The sequence below is a fragment of the Oryzias melastigma genome, linkage group LG11 (assembly GCF_002922805.2).
Source record: "Oryzias melastigma strain HK-1 linkage group LG11, ASM292280v2, whole genome shotgun sequence".
Taxonomy (NCBI): domain Eukaryota; kingdom Metazoa; phylum Chordata; class Actinopteri; order Beloniformes; family Adrianichthyidae; genus Oryzias; species Oryzias melastigma.
In genome coordinates, this window is record NC_050522.1 from 19,263,112 (window position 1) to 19,267,363 (window position 4,252).

The 4,252-nt window shown below is 42.1% G+C and overlaps 2 long non-coding RNA genes across 2 annotated transcripts; one reads left to right on the forward strand and one right to left on the reverse strand.

Annotated features, from left to right (window-relative positions):
• Window positions 1-220: 220 nt before the first annotated feature.
• Window positions 221-727, reverse strand: LOC112136927. The gene is made up of 2 exons (XR_002917451.2): window positions 553-727; window positions 221-465 (listed from the first exon to the last, which is right to left on the reverse strand). It is a non-coding gene; the product is annotated as an uncharacterized LOC112136927 (long non-coding RNA).
• A 169-nt stretch (window positions 728-896) lies between these two features.
• On the forward strand, window positions 897-1,388 carry LOC112136936. Its single transcript, XR_002917453.1, has 2 exons — window positions 897-1,013; window positions 1,265-1,388. It is a non-coding gene; the product is annotated as an uncharacterized LOC112136936 (long non-coding RNA).
• The last annotated feature ends 2,864 nt before the right edge of the window (window positions 1,389-4,252 follow it).

Genomic DNA, 4,252 nt, shown 5'->3' on the forward strand with positions numbered 1-4,252 from the left:
CCTGCCCTCTTTTTTCAAATGTTCTTTTGTCTCTCTTCTCTGTCTCGTTCCAGTCTTAAAAAATAGACTGCTACACCTCTGAAATGTGATTTTTTTCTTTTCTTATCTTTATGTTCTTATCTTCAGTAGAGCTTTTTCACTTCAGTGGATTTGTCATGACTACAGAACACGTAGCGACCCAGACGCTGGAACCCGGAAGAAACACAGCAGAGGTCTAGCGTGGAAGGCAATAATTTTAATAATGTGGTGAGAAGGTTGGGTCCTGAACAGGACAGGAAGCAGGCTCCGAGCAGGAGGCAGAGGTTGGAGGCGTAGTAGGCGATCTTGTCCTCCAAGAGGGAGATGGCCGTCTTGGACGCAGGAACGTGAAGCAGAGGCAGAGGCTCGTGGTGTGACCGTGGAAGGAGACCCGACTGGAGATCCGGAAGTGGGGAAAAACATGCAACCACTCGAGGTAGGAGATTCCTGAGAGAGAGTGAGAGAGGTATTTAGACAGAGTCTCGGCAAAAACGTGGCAAGACTGTGGCGTAGACGAGGTGGCCGAATATGCACCATCAGGGGCAACGGACTGGCGGGGAATGAAGGTCCTGGAGCTCCTTAAGTAGGCAGGTGAGGAGACGAGATGAGTGGTTGCAGCTGGGGATGATCAGCAGCCAGGTGGAGAGGAGGGGAGAGTGGAGAGGGGGAGGAGACTGACAGAGGCACCATGACAGGATTTTGTTCATCTTGGGCAACAAAGCTTATGTTAGATCAGCTGAGGTCACTTGGACCTCAGATTCAGGTACCGTGAAGGAATGAATCGCTCTACTAAACCATCTCCTCCACATTTATCCAGCAGGATTACAGAGATGTCTGTCATGCCAAAAATTAAAGCTGAGCCGATCAGCATCCTTACTTTGGAGGGGTTCTGGACACACTGGAACATGCTTCTGATTCTTCAGTCATAATGACCTCAGCATCCACCCAAATGAGGAAGCCTGATGGCCTCAAGATGTAGATGAGAGGCAGAGAATGTAAGCATGGTGGACTCTAGAATTTCTTTCCCTGTCCTAGTCAGGAGTCACCAACACCTGCCTGTTGTGATGATGTCACTGAGAAGAAGGCTCAACGCCTCAGTTTGTCAACCTTAACCCCTAATTTCTAAAATGTACTTTTTATTTTCTTTAAATGAGATTTGATTTATTTAAATAATTATGACAATCGGACTGTTATGCGATAGCAGATCACATCTCCACTGACCATGATGCATCTCATATTTATGCAGATGATGCTCTGCTCATAGAGTCCTGCAGCCAGGCTTTGGAAGAAAGCAATTAAAATCCCTCCTGCACAGAAAGGTCTTCAGAACTCAAAATTCCCAATAAATCTGTTGCATCAGTTCACTGAAACCAGTGTGTGTGAATGTGTCAGTCAAATAACCAAGGCGTACAAGACACTGAGATTGTTTACTTTGGGACTAAAGCAGGTAAGGGGAAAGACTAAAAGGCTTCTTGAAAGATTAAAAAAAAGAAACAGATCAAAGATTTAGTGAGTCTCAGGAATAAAGGAAGTTTAGAAGCAGGTTGTCAGGATTTGTGTGGAAGTATAAACAAGCCTTCTAATAAAAAAAGATTTAACCTTTAAAAATAGGACTTTTCCTCTAAATCTGTCAGGTCTTCACAGCAGCTGATCTGCATGTCACAGCTCTCCTAAATCCCCAGTGTCCCGAGATCCTTCTTCTCCAGGAATCCCTGAGAAGCAGAACAACCCAGATTAGAGCACAACCTGAACTACTGCCAATAAGTTTAGTGTGGTGTTGTGTGTGTGTGGGGTCAACAGAATTGGTTTGGAGAAGTAAACATCAACTGATTCCAATCTGTAGATGTATCACAATGAACTATGAAGCTACATTCACATCCCCCTTAGCAACTCATGTTAAAGCAGCCTTTTCCAATGGCAAGTCTATGTAAAGGTTTATGCATTCAAAATTCTTGAGTTCATGCATAGCTACACAAGTTTCTACAACCATTTTTGGGGCTCTCTGTATAAAATGTGCAGCAAAGTTCAAAGTTAAACCAGTTAAACCAGGGGTGTCAAACTCATTTTGGTTCAACCCATCTGATCTCAAGAGGGTCGGACCAGTAACAAAATAGCAAAATAAACTTTTTGTTTTTGTTTTTTTTCTCAGTTAAAAAAAATACATCAACCAACCTAGAAACCCAATCACTTACTACTACATTGTTTATTATAATTATTTCTTGATCTCTTATTATGCCGGTCTTGAGTTTCCTTTGCTTCCCTAGTGGCAGAATTTTGCACATTTTTTAAATAGGTAACCCATCACAAAATCCACTTTTTTTGACTGTTGACCTCTATAAATGGGGTTTTTAGAAGCGCCGTCTGTTGGTTACTGCCAAATTTTAGACAAATTAAAATAAACGTGTTCAATTCCTGAAAATATAGTCAAAAACAGTCTGTTTGCGGCCCCCTACAGGTTGAAACCAGATATTACAGTTTCATTTTGTGATTGGTCAACTGGCGTGAGTCCCAGATGTTTGACGTCATCATGCTCTCCAGTTAAAGTATAAAAGCCCCGCCCATCTTTGATTCTGTAACAGTCAGTTGTTGTTTTGTTAGCTTTAGCATGAATTGAAGGCCTTAAGTTGTCAATAATCTACTGGCTTGTAAAACTTTCTGGTGATCTTGGAAGTTAGTGAACAAAGGTTGACTACAATTGGCATTAAATCCAGCCAACAGAACTCCAATAGCCCCGCCCAATTTTAGCCATTTTTCAAATCTGTGATGAGAATGGCCTCCAACTGCCCTGTTTGGTTATCCTTTACAGAACCATAGTTTGCTATAGGAATGGGCTAGAAACTTGCTCCCCCCAACATCCTTTATTTTTTTTTTCTTCAAGATTGGGCCAGATTAAATCATCTGGGAGGCCAGATAAGGTCTGACACTCCTGAGTTAAATCATTCGCCCTTCCACACATCAGCTCCTCCTTATTGCTCCAACTGTAGAGGCATTTGGTGTCCAAAAGTGTTTTTTTAAGCAGGCTATCCTTCCACCAAAACGGGGAACCGTGTCACGCTTGTGGTGAGGAGAAGAAACATATTTCTTCACATGAGTGTGCTTTGAGGCATGAGTTTACACTTATTGAGTTTTTGTTTTTTCATAACTTTTTAAAGTTTTAAAACCAATGTGAATTTTCCAAGCACTAGGAGCTACGTGCTAATAGGCAACCGGAGACTATCGATGACGTCATCAAGTGGTAGTAATATCCAAATTTGAAGAGACTATTTTTCCATATCTCTCCGCTTGGAGGGCTAAATGTAGGAGTAGGGAAGCAATCTGAAATCTGGAGTCTGGAGCAAGATTTGCTTCATTTCATATTAAGCCTTATCTAGCTGCAGGTAGTGGACATGTGCTAGTAAACAGTAGAAAAAGAAGAGGAAGCCCCTCCCTGCTTCTCCAGTGTGAACAGTGTTAGGTAAGCATGTGTTAAATTCAGTGTGTTCTCAAATGCTCAATGTAAATGTTCTGAATTTTCTGAATAAACCCAAAAGAAAAATTTCCATCCCCTCCTGAAGGTGTGACCCAGACTCTGGTTCAGGTCCTGGTCTGATACTCAGGTGGTTTCCTTCGATAGTTCCCCTGGTTTGGTCGAAGCAATAGATCTTTGATCCTCTTGAGAATGGGGGTTTCTGTTCACTTACAGAAGAGTTCTGCTGCCCTGGAGGTGGCATTTCCTCATTTTCATATAAATCAAATGCCTGCTGAAAGGCTCATCTTGGTTTAACTGTACAACCTTATCATGAACAATCTGCTGTCTGTACTGAAGATCATTATCAATTTATAATTATAGCATTGTATAATTAAGAAAAAAATTAAGAATAATTAAAGGATATCTGAATTTGTTCATTTTTTTCTTTTATTTTTTGCTTCTTTTCTTGCCAAGATCAGTGAAACTTTTCCAGCTTGAAGGAAATGATCAGCTGATTGATAGACACCGTTCCAAACGATCTGATCCTCTTATGCTCCACAGTTCTGGCAGCTGCATGACCCACAATCCAAGATGCAGTCATGGAGACAGTTGCATAACCAGGGCTGACCTGAGACCATGTGAGGGGAGCTTACTCCGGCTGACCTGCAGTAAACTCCTCTCACTTCCATTTTCACCTCCTTTCCTGAAGCAGGTGTCCAGGTGAGTTCAAGTTTCACCTGAGAGGACAACTCCCTCACATCCTCCATGATGTCCCTTCTGCTTTAT